A 13,309-nucleotide genomic window follows, 5' to 3' on the forward strand; every position below is an offset into this window, starting at 1 on the left:
GATCTGCAAAACACATATAATTTACCCAACTCTCTGTTTCACCAATATCTTTAAATCCGTCACTTTATTTCCTCTCTTCGTCTACCATTTCCATTACCGGTTCCCTCCCCCCTCAAGAGACTCTGCATATAAAACTCAACTGATAAGGGCGCCATTTCTTTTCTCTACAAATCTATCCTCATCCCTGAATCTCCTCCTCTTAAGCCGCACGAGCTGGCATGGGAGGCGGATCTTGGGCAAAACTTCGACGAGGAGGGGTGGAGCGCTATTCGTTCTGCAATTTCACAATGCTCCATCAGCGTAGCGATTCGTGAAAACTCGTACAAAATATATTCGAGATGGTCCTTCGTACCGGATCGGCTGCACAGGATTTATCCGGATACCTCCAACCTTTGCTAAAGGAACTGCGGCCATGTGGGTACCTTTTATCACATCTGGTGGACCTGCCCGGTAATCGCTAAGTATTGGGCAATGGTCTGCACGCTCCTCTCTCAACTAATTGATTTGCCCGAACCTCTCTCTCCTGCTAACTTTCTCCTGTGCGCTCCGCCCGACGCTATTTGTAAGGATTCGAAAAAATTGATCCTCTTTATCTCCTGCGCGGCTAAATATCAAATAGCGCATAACTGGAAGAGCCCCAAAGCTCCCAATCGCCAGGCGCTAATAAACAGAATTTGGTTGGTCACACACATGGAATATATTACCAGCCTTCAACGCAACACAGTACAAAAATTCCACTCCATCTGGTTCCCCTGGTACCGGTACCATGACCACCCCCTCCCAGGATTGAACTAAGTAGGAATTTCAACCTATAATTTTTTTCCCTCCCCCTAATCCCCCCCCCCCCTTTTTTTCCTTTCCTTTTTTTTTCTTTTCCCTTCTTCTCTCCCCTCCTCATTTTCTCCATATTTAACGGACCCGCGACCCAGGGAAGGACCTCCTTTTCCCCTTCTTCTTCCTCCATTTCCTGATTTCTTTCTCTAGTTCTCTTCCCATCTGCTTGACCTTTCACATACCTATTGTTTCCATTTTAGCTCGAAACCTTACGAGCTCGAGCTTTCTCCCGATGTTTTATCTCTCTTTTCTCTAGGATTGTATTACTTTTCCCACTCATAATCCCCAGATGTTGCATTATTGTGATATATAGTCTTATTCCTCTACTGTCTCTCTTATTTTTTCTTGGAGAAATTTGACGTTTATGTACTGATAACGGCTTCTCAGCCACATGTATACTGATTTTGTTACTGTTATTTTACTATTTGCTGTTCCGTAGGTTTCTCCCTTTCAATAAAAAAAACTATATGATTATAAAAAAAAAGAAGAAGAGATATCTGAAATATTAGTGGATTGTGAGGAGGAAACTGCCCGCTTAGATGACCCCTTGACCCCAGAGGGGCGTGGGGTAGACTTTTGTCTAACCAAGAATTGATTTAATTCTTGTATCTGGGTAGACAGAGCGTCCGCCCAGGGCGGATTAACTACAGGGACAATATGAGGCTGCAATGGCACGGGAGGTCCCACAGGGGGCATAAGACATGTTACAAGCCTGCCCTGGTGGATATAGTGGGGTCCCTGTGCAGTACAGTGTCCACGCCAGCGGTGTGGTCCATCTCCTGGGACCGCGATTTAGCGGCAGGTCCCATCTGGGGGACCCTCTTAGCTCCTTCCTGATGTGCAGCCACACGATCCAGGTGAGCGTCAGAGTGGTGTGCCTGAAGACAGGTGCGTCTCCGCTGCAAGTACCCGGGAACCCAGCCAAAGAAGTATGCAGCGCTGCTGGGGAGGAGATGGAGCCGCAGCACAGAATGCTAGAATCACATAAGTAGTGCTGCAGCCCTTGAAGTCTTCTTAAAAGCTCTTTTCAGGGCTGTCTAGCAGAGCCCCACCTGTTAGTGACCTGCTCTGCAGGCACCAACTCACAAACTGAGCTCCTGTGCACAGAGGCAGGGTTATAGAGGAGGCCATGCAATGCATCCTGGGAACAGTCAAATCTTTAGCCTGTTGGTGCCTCGGATCAAGATCCAACTCTACACCCCGATGTATTCCCTGTGAAATCCCAGTGTACCCTGCTGCGGAAATGGAGTTTGTTTTTTAATATTAGGCTATCCGCAAATATTAAGCATCCCCCAAATTTATCGATGGGGGACCACAGAAGATCTCAGATATCTTCTGCCTTGCCTCTTTTTCATACACAAAAGCAGGACCCATAGAAACCTATGGTGGCTGCTTTCTTAACGAAATTACCAAGGAGCTGAATGTGAAAAAAAAATACAAAAAAATTATTCTCTCTAATTTTCAACTATAATTCCCAATGGGGCCAAATAATCAAGATCTAAGTCTTGTGTGGGCCAGAAGATTTGCAATTTTCAAAGGTTTATTAGAAAAACCAAACAATAAAGTACTGTATAAATCAAGGAGATGTCAAGTATTGGGAAGAAAACAGCTTTAATTGTATTAGCTGGGAGCTGTGTTATTCCCCCTCTTAGGGGGTCATTCCGAGTCGTTCGCTCGTTGCCGATTTTCGCTATATTGCAATTAGTCGCTTACTGCGCATGCGCAAGGTTCGCAGAGTGCATGCGCTTAGTTATTTTACACAAAAGTTAGGTATTTTACTCACGGCATAACGAGGATTTTTCATTGTTCTGGTGATCGTACTGTGATTGACAGAAAGTGGGTGTTTCTGGGCAGAAACTGGCCGTTTTCTGGGTGTGTGCGAAAAAACGCTGGCATTTCTGGGAAAAACGCGGGAGTGTCTGAAGAAACGGGGGAGTGTCTGGGCGAACGCTGGGTGTGTTTGTGACATCAAACCAGGAACGAAACTGACTGAACTGATCGCAATGGCTGAGTAAGTCTGGAGCTACTCAGAAACTGCTAAGAAATTTCTATTCGCAATTATGTGAATCTTTCGTTCGCACTTCTGCTAAGCTAAGATACACTCCCAGAGGGCGGCGGCTTAGCATGTGCAATGCTGCTAAAAGCAGCTAGCTAGCGAACAACTCGGAATGAGGGCCTTAGATCACTGTGTGGTTCACTCCCTAGAATACATATCAGTGTGAGCTAGTAAAATGTGTCACTTCCAGCCCCCCTCTGTCCCTCCAGTCCAGCCACATGCCCCCTGGTATTCAGTCTTGCTACTTGTGTCCCCTCCAGCCACAAGCCCTCTGTGCCTCCTGTGTTTATTCAGGCTCCAACCCCTGTGCCAGTCGCCTCCTATTTACCTTCTTCGTTGACACATTTTTCTATCCACATTCCAGAAGAATCCTCCTGCAATTAGGGCAGCTGGGTACACAGGGCAATTGAGCACACACACATACTGGGTGTGACGGCTTCAGTGGTAATGGTGCTGAGCAGATGGGGAGGCAGAGCTATGCAAAGGCAGCCAGGAATGCGCATCATCTCCCCCTTTGATCAAGGCAAATGGGCCAACAGTAACTCATCCAGCGTTGGCAGCCCGCATTCCATTGTTTAAAAAAAAGTAAACTTGGTCCGCAAAAATATGCATTGTGGGCCACATGTGGCCCATGGGCCGTGAGATTGACACGTATGCACAAGACGATATGCTCTATGAGTGATATCGTTGAACTTTCCAGAGTCCAGGCCAAACTATATTGCACATACTCGTTAAGCAATTTTTACAAACGACCAACGCTATACAGGAGTTACCCAATACTCTGGTTTTCCAGCTACTGGGTAGGAAATTTCATGGGGGTTGTTTGTAACGTACACACTAGACGATATGCATCTTATCATTAACGACAAAGCCAAAATTGATCTGCGTGTACAGATGACAGTAGACCTCACCAACGACCCGTGGGGGCATGCAGTAACAAAATAGTGCATACTCACTGGACGATATTACAAACGATATCGCTCAAAAGGATAAAAATTAGCAATATCGTAAAAAAAATTTGGCCGAGTGTGTACCCAGCTTTAATCTCAGCTTGCAAAGTTGATTATACTTGACCTGTGAATTAAAGTTCTGTCTGATGAGCGCATTTCCCAGGTCCTCGTTGGTTACTGTAATCCCTAGTTGTGTCGTTACCTCCCTGTAATGAATAGTTTTCTGCATCTCTTCTGTTTTAAATAATTTCCTCACTGTGTTGTTGGTGCCTCTTTTTTGCATTTTGCAAGTTGTACAACATCTTTGTATAACAAACATATTGAATGGCCATTAACCTTTAATATTGCAGAGTTTTCAAGCTTTATAGGTTGTATTCTAGCTAATGTACACAATACAATGCTGTTGTAATTCTTGTCTGGAATTAATCCACTGCCCCCTTAATGCTTGCGTCCTATTGATTCATGTATAGTATTTATCCTTGCTGAATCCGCTGCAGAATGTGCATTGTTTTTCATTTGTGATGACTGGATGTTTTTTAATACAGCAATTTAGAAACAGGATGTACTGAATCTGCAGTATGAAGAGAAATCAGTGCTTACAAGCTGTTTTCAGACGTCCTACATTCTTCTGTTGTCCCCGAATTTGGCTGCTGGATCAATCCATTGCTCCTATTTTTGTGTAACTCAGTCTGCAAATTAGTTTTAGACAGTGTTCTTTATTATTTCTGTATTTTATTTCACTTTCACTTTATTTTGGTTATTTTCCAGCAAAATTTTGAATAACATATTTGTATTTTTATATCCCTTTACCTGTTGCTTTTAACCTACAATTTGAAATGTATGGGTGCTAGGGAAGAGAATGGGGGGGGGGGGGGGGGGAAGTGTCCTTCAAATTAGTGATGTGCACCGGAAATTTTTCGGGTTTTGTGTTTTGGATTCGGTTCCGAGGCCGTGTTTTGGATTCGGATGCGTTTTGGCAAAACCTCCCTGAAAATTTTTTGTCGGATTCGGGTGTTTTTTTTACAAAAAACCCTCAAAAACAGCTTAAATCATAGAATTTGGGGGTCATTTTTATCCCATAGTATTATTAACCTCAATAACCATAATTTCCACTCATTTTCAGTCTATTCTGAACACCTCACACTATTATTTTTAGTCCTAAAATTTGCACCGAGGTCGATGGATGACTAAGCTAAGCGACCCAAGTGGCCGACACAAACACCTGGCCCATCTAGGAGTGGCACTGCAGTGTCAGACAGGATGGCAGATTTAAAAAATAGTCCCCAAACAGCACATGATGCAAAGAAAAAAAAGAGGCGCAATGAGGTAGCTGTGTGACTAAGCTAAGCGACCCAAGTGGCCGACGCAAACACCTGGCCCATCTAGGAGTGGCACTGCAGTGTCAGACAGGATGGCAGAATTAAAAAAATAGTCCCCAAACAGCACATGATGCAAAGAAAAAAAATAGGTGCACCAAGGTCGCTGGATGGCTAAGCTAAGCGACCCAAGTGGCCGACACAAACACCTGGCCCATCTAGGAGTGGCACTGCAGTATCAGACAGGATGGCACTTCAAAAAAATAGTCCCCAAACAGCACATGATGCAAAGAAAAAAAGAGGCGCAATGGGGTCAATTCAATTCAGCAACTTATGAATAGCGCCGGGAATTAGCTCCCGACGCTATTCAATTCAGCTGCTAGTTACACGCAATTGTCGGGAATTCTTCTCTCATCCCCGGCGGATGAGAGAAGAAACCCGACAAAAGTGCTGCCTCGCGGCCGGCGCGAGGGTGATTCTGTCGGGAATCAGCCTCGCGCCGGGGAGTTAAGTCGGAGAATGCCCGGTCTCCCGCCAATTCAACCTGTTTAGTCGGCGAGAACGGGACATCGCCGACTTAACTGGAGCTGAATTGAATAGCGTCGGGAGCTAATTCCCGGCGCTATTCATAAGTTGCCGAATTGAATTGACCCCAATGAGGTAGCTGTGTGACTAAGCTAAGCGACCCAAGTGGCCGACACAAACACCTGGTCCATCTAGGAGTGGCACTGCAGTGTCAGACAGGATGGCACTTTCAAAAATAGTCCCCAAACAGCAAATGATGCAAAGAAAAATGAAAGAAAAAAAGAGGTGCAGGCATCGCAACCAACACAATTGGACTCTCCTTGGGGATTTGTGATTTAGAAGAACGCACAGTTCTTTGCTGTGCTTTTGCCATCTTAACTCTTAAGTTTTCTAGCAGGAGGATGAGTGCTTCCATCCTCATGTGAAGCTGAACCACTAGCCTTGAACATAGGCCAGGCCCTCAGCCGTTCCTTGCCACTCCGTGTCGTAAATGGCACATTGGCAAGTTTACGCTTCTCCTCAGACAATTTTAAATTAGATTTTTGGTTCATTTTACTGAGCTTTATTTTTTTGGATTTTACATGCTCTCTACTATGACATTGGGCATCGGCCTTGGCAGACGACGTTGATGGCATTTCATCGTCTCGGCCATGACTAGTGGCAGCAGCTTCAGCACGAGGTGGAAGTGGATCTTGATCTTTCCCTATTTTAACCTCCACATTTTTGTTCTCCATTTTTTAATGTGTGGAATTATATGCCAGTAATATATCAATAGCAATGGCCTACTACTATATATACTGCGCACAACTGAAATGCACCACAGGTATGGATGGATAGTATACTTGACGACACAGAGGTAGGTAGAGCAGTGGCCTTCTGTACCATACTGCTATATAGTATATACTGGTGGTCAGCAAACTGTGCAAAACTGAAATGCACCACAGGTATGGATGGATAGTATACTTGACGACACAGAGGTAGGTAGAGCAGTGGCCTTCTGTACCGTACTGCTATATAGTATATACTGGTGGTCAGCAAACTGTGCAAAACTGAAATGCACCACAGGTATGGATGGATAGTATACTTGACGACACAGAGGTAGGTAGAGCAGTGGACTACTGTACCATACTGCTGTATATATAGTTATACTGGTGGTCAGCAAAATTCTGCACTGTCCTCCTACTATATACTACAATGCAGCACAGATATGGAGCGTTTTTCAGGCAGAGAACGTATAATACTGGTGGTCACTGGTCAGCAAAACTCTGCACTGTCCTCCTACTAAATAATGCTGGTCCCCAGTCCCCACAATAAAGCAATTAGCACACTGAGCACAGATATTTGCAGCACACTGAGCACAGTCAGATATGGAGCGTTTTTCAGGCAGAGAACGTAGATATTTGCACTTGCAGCACACTGAGCACAGATATTTGCAGCCCACTGAACATAGAAACTGAGAGGACGCCAGCCACGTCCTCTCACAATCATCTCCAATGCACGAGTTAAAAATGGCGGCGACGCGCGGCTCCTTATATAGAATACGAATCTCGCGAGAATCCGACCGCGGGATGATGACGTTCGGGCGCGCTCGGGTTAACCGAGCAAGGCGGGAGGATCCGAGTCTGCCTCGGACCCATGTAAAATGGGTGAAGTTCGGGGGGGGTTCGGATTCAGAGAATCCGAACTCGCTCATCACTACTTCAAATTGATAAAGGCTGGCTAGAAAGGATTTTCTGTACACCAGCAACTATGGGGTCTGGGACTCCAGGTCGACAACAAAAAGGTCAACACACCTTAGGTCGACATGGACAAAAGGTCGACATGAGTTTTTTATGTTTTTTTGGTGTCGTTTTCTTCGTAGAGTGATGGGGAACCCTAATTAGTGCACCGCTTCGCTCGCCATGCTTCGGGCATGGTGCCTTCGCTCCTCTACCGCTTCGCTCGGCACAGATTACCATTCCAATCGTAGTCCACGTGGATCGTTAAGTATGAAAATGTTCCAAAAAAGGAAAAAATCGTGAAAAACTCATGTTGACCTTTTTCCATGTCGACCTTGTTCCTGTTGACCTTTTGTCCATGTCGACCTAAGGTGTGTCGACAAATTGGCAGCGACCTAAGGTGTGTCGACCTTTTTGTTGTCGACCTGGAGTCCGGATACCCAACTATGGACTTGTTGAAATTCCAAACATATGGCCTGTTTCAGAGATGTATGTTAATTCAATTTTAATGCACATCTTCGATGTATTAAGATCTGTATATGCGCAGTACCTCAAACGCTGCAGTTTGTTTGATAAGGGGCATATTTATACACATTATTAAAAGCATATATCCCCAGCACCTGGAGACAAAAGCCCCCCTAGGGTGCATGGGTCATGAGACTTCCAACTACCACAGGCAGGGCCATAACTAGTGTGGTGCAGGTGCCCTTGGGGCGGAACCAGCTGCTGAAAATGGGATTTTAATACCTACCGGTAAATCCTTTTCTCGTAGTCCGTAGAGGATGCTGGGGTCACCATTGGAACCATGGGGTATAGACGGGATCCGCAGGAGACATGGGCACTTTAAGACTTTCAAAGGGTGTGAACTGGCTCCTCCCACTATGCCCCTCCTCCAGACTCCAGTTATAGGAACTGTACCCAGGGAGATGGACATTTCGAGGAAATGATTTATTGTTAAACGAAGGTGAGATTCATACCAGCTCACACCTCAAGCATGCCGCACAACGTGGCATTCAACAGATCAATTTCAGCAACAGGCTGACTATAAATGTAACACAACATGTGTGTAACCACAACTAACAACTGCAGATACAGTACGCACTGGGATGGGTGCCTAGCATCCTCTACGGACTAAGAGAAAAGGATTTACCGGTAGGTATTAAAATCCCATTTTCTCATACATTCTAGAGGATGCTGGGGTCACCATTAGAACCATGGGGTTATACCAAAGCTCTAGAACGGGCGGAAGAGTGAGGATGACTTTGCAGCACCGATTGACCAAACTTGAGGTCATCATCGGCCAGGGTATCAAACTTGTAAAACTTTGCAAACGTGTTTGAACCCGACCAAGTAGCTGCTCGGCAAAGTTGCAATGGCGAGACCCCCCGGGCAGCCGCCCAGGACGAGCCAACCTTTCTAGTAGAATGGGCCTTCACCGATTTCGGTAATGGCAATCCAGCCGTGGAATGAGCACGCTGAATCGTATTACAGATCCAGCGTGCAATGGTCTGCTTGGAAGCAGGACACCCAATCTTATTGGGAGCATACAGGACAAACAGAGCCTCCATTTTCCTAACCTGAGCCGTTCTGGCGACATACATTTTCAAAGCTCTGACCACATCCAGAGACTTTGACTCAATTAAGGCGTCAGTAGCCACTGGCACCACAATAGGTTAGTTCATGTGGAAAGATGAAACCACCTTCGGCAGAAATTGCTGACTAGTCCTCAACTCTGCTCTATCTTCATGGAAGATCAAATAAGGGCTCTTGTGAGACAAGTCCGCTAACTCAGACACCCGCCTTGCGGATGACAAGGCCAACAGAATGACCACTTTCCAAGTGAGGAATTTCAATGTGATTGAAGGAACTGCAACACCACGTTAAGATCCCATGGTGCCACTGGGGGCACAAATGGAGGTTGGATGTGCAACACACCTTTCACGAAAGTCTGAACTTCTGGAAGGGAGGCCAATTGTTTTTGAAAGAAAACCGATAAGGCTGAAATCTGTACCTTAATTGAGCCCAACTTTAGGCCCGCATCCACACCTGCTTGTAGAAAATGGAGAAAACGTCCTAGTTGAAATTCTTCCGTAGGAGCCTTCTTGGATTCACACCAAGAAACATTTTCTCCAAATACGGTGGTAATGTTTAGACATTACTCCTTTCCTGGCCAGAATAAGTGTAGGAATGACTTCACTGGGAATACCCTTTCGGGCTAGGATATGGCGTTCAACCGCCATGCCATCAAATGTAGTCGCGGTAAGTCTTGATACACGCACGGCCCCTGCTGAAACAGATCCTCGCGTAGAGGAAGAGGCCAGGGATCTCCTATGAGTAATTCCTGAAAATCTGGATACCAAGCCCTCCTTGGCCAGTCTGGGACAATGAGGATCGCTTGAATCTTTGTTCTTCTTATGATCTTTAGAACTTTTGGAATGAGAGGAAGTGGAGGGAATACATACACCGACTGAAACACCCATGGTGTCACCAGTGCATCCACTGCTATTGCTTCAGGGTCCCTTGACCTGGAAGTCTGCTTCCCAGTTGTCCACTCCTGGAATGAAGATCGCTGACAGAACGCTTGTATGCTTTTCCACCCAGCGGAGAACCTTTGTGGCTTCTGCCATTGCCGCTCTGCTTTTTGTTCCGCCCTGGCGGTTTATGTACGCTACTGCTGTTACATTGTCCGACTGGATCAGTACGGGCCGATTGCGAAGAAGATGTTCCGCTTGTAGAAGGCCATTGTAAATGGCCCTTAGCTCCAGAACATTTATGTGGAGACAGGTTTCCTGGCTTGACCATCTTCCTTGGAAGTTTTCCCCCTGTGTGACTGCTCCCCAGCCTCGGAGACTTGCATCCGTGGTTACTAGGATCCAGTCCTGGATCCCGAACCTGCACCCCTCTAGGAGGTGAGAGCTGTGCAGCCACCACAGGAGTGAGATTCTGGTCTTGGAAGACAGGATTATCCTTCGGTGCATGTGCAGGTGGGATCCGCACCACTTGTCCAACAGGTCCCACTGAAACACTCTGGCATGGAATCTGCCAAACTGAATGGCCTCGTAGGCCGCAACCATCTTCCCCAGCAACCGAGTGCATTGATGGATTGACAATCTTGCTGGTTTCAGAATTTGTTTGACCAGACTCTGAAGTTCCAGAGCCTTTTCCACTGGAAGAAAAACACTCTGTAGTTCTGTGTCCAGTATCATTCCCAAAAACGACAACCGCATCGTCGGAATCAACTGTGATTTTGGCAAGTTTAGGAGCCAACCATGTTGTTGAAGAACTGTCAGTGCAATGACAGTCCAATGTTTTGCACCAACTGGTCCCTGGATCTAGCCTTTATCAGGAAGTCGTCCAAGTACGGGATAATCGTGACTCCTTGCTTGCGAAGGAGAACCATCATTTCCGCCATCACTTTGGTGAAAATACTCGGAGCCGTGGACAGACCAAACAGCAACGTCTGAAATTGGTAATGACAATCCTGAATTGCAAACCTCAGGTAAGCCTGATGCGGAGGATAAATGGGAACATGGAAGTAGGCATCTTTTATGTGCACCGACACCATAAAATCCCCTTCCTCCAGACTGAAGATCACTGCTCGGAGAGACTCCATCTTGAATTTGAATTTTTTAGGTAGAAATTGAGGGATTTCAGGTTTAGGATCGGTCTGACCGAGCCGTCCGGCTTCGGGACCACGAACAGGCTTGAATAAAAGCCTTCTCCCTGTTGTGATGGGGGAACCATGACAAGGACCTGATTTTGACACAACTTTTGTATTGCATCGCATACTACCTTCCTGTCCGGAAGAGAAGCTGGTAAGGCCGATTTGAAAAATCGGCAAGGGGGAACGTCTTGAAACTCCAGTTTGGACCTTTGGGATACTATTTGTAAAACCCATGGGTCCAGGTCCGAACGAAACCAGAACTGACTGAAGAGTTTGAGACGTGCCCCCACCGGTGCGGACTCCCGCAAAGGAGCCCCAGCGTCATGCAGTGGAGTTGGCAGAAGCCGGGGAGGACTTCTGCTCCTGGGAACCCGACAAGGCTGGTGATCTTTTACCTCTTCCCCTTCCTCTAGTAGCAAGGAAGGAATAACTTCGCCCTTTTCTGTATTTATTGGACCGAAAGGACAGCACTTGATAGTGGTGTGTTTTCTTTTGTTGTGGAGGAACATAAGGCAAAAAGGATGAATTACCCGCGGTAGCCGTAGATACCAAATCAGCGAGGCCGTCACCGTCATCTTTATATGGTAGAGATTCCATATTTTTCTTGGAGTCAGCATTCCATTGGTGAATCCGCAATGCTCGCCTAGCTGAGACTGCCATGGCATTGGCTTTTGATCCCAAAAGGCCAATATCTCTCGCAGTTTCCTTTAGGTACGCTGCAGCGTCCTTGATATAACCCAGAGTCAAGAGGATGCTATCCCTATCTAGGGTATCTATATCAGATGACAAGTTATCTGCCCACTTTTCGATAGCACTACTCACCCACGCAGATGCAATGACAGGTCTGAGTAGCTTACCTGTGGTCGCATAAATGGATTTTAACGTAGTTTCTTGCTTACGATCCGCAGGGTCCTTAAGGGCTGCCGTGCCAGGTGACGGGAGAGCCACCTTTTTAGACAAACGTGATAGGGCCTTGTCTACAATGGGGGGGTGACTCCCACTTTTCCCTATCCTCAGAGGGAAACGGATAAGCCACCGGAATCCTTTTGGGAATCTGAAACTTTCTGTCAGGGCTTTCCCAGACTTTTTCAAATAGAGTGTTCAGTTCATGAGAGGGAGGAAACGTTATCTCAGGTTTCTTTTCCTTATACATACAGACCCTTTTATCAGAAACAGCAGGGTCCTCAGTGATATGTAATACATCTTTAACCGCCACAATCATGTACTGAATGCTCTTTGCCAATCTGGAATCACTATAGTCGACACTGGAATCAGTGTCCGTGTCGGTACCAGTGTTTGCCAACTGGGCAAAAGTACGTTTTTGTGACCCCGAGGGGTCCTGGACTTGTAATAACACATCCTCCACAGATTTCTTCCATGCCTGGGTCTGAGACTCAGACTTATCTAATCTCTTACTAATAAGAGCCACATTAGCATTCAAAACATTTACCCAATCAGGAGTCGGCGGTGCCGACAGGGTCACCCCCACAGACGTTTGTGTCCCTAATACAGCCTCCTCCTGGGAAGAACACTCAGCCTGAGACATGTCGACACACCTGTACCAAACACCCACAGACACCGGGCATATAGGGGACAGACCCACAGTAAAGTCTGTCAGAGAGAGACAGAGGGAATTTGCCAGCTCACAACCCAGCGCCAAATTAATGGGTCTGAAAACACACAAAAAATGCCCCAGACCTGTAGCGCTTTAAATATCAAATATATTGCACCAAATTATACTGTGCAACCCCCCCCCCCCCCCACACACACACACACCTTTTGCACCCTGATACTTGTCAGCAGTGTGAGGAAGGACCAGCGTCTCTGCAGCCCTGTGGAGAGGAAATGGCGCCAAGCTGAGAGTGAGCTGTGAGGAAGAAGCCCTGACCCCTTAATGGCGTGCTTCTGTCATGCTTATTTTAATAAATAATTATACTGGCGGGGGTTAGGACAGTGCCTTGGCACTAATGTTCCCTCTTGCCAGTGGAAATTGAGGATTTTTGCTGCCCAGGCCTGTCAGCGCTGAGGTTACTTTCGGTCAACCTTTCGGTCAACCGCTGACCGCAAAGTTCCCACCATTGGCTACAATGGAGCGCATAGGCGCTACATTGTATCTGTGCCGTGTGCAGCCTGACAGACACTACAGGAGCACACAGCCAATCAGGAGAGTGCCACGACGTGGCGCTCCCTGATTGGCTGAAGGGACCCTCTTTGACAGGAGTCAGGGGGGGTCCTGGCAGTCGGGG

This window comes from Pseudophryne corroboree, chromosome 6 (genome assembly GCF_028390025.1).
Source record: "Pseudophryne corroboree isolate aPseCor3 chromosome 6, aPseCor3.hap2, whole genome shotgun sequence".
NCBI classification, from domain to species: Eukaryota; Metazoa; Chordata; class Amphibia; order Anura; family Myobatrachidae; genus Pseudophryne; species Pseudophryne corroboree.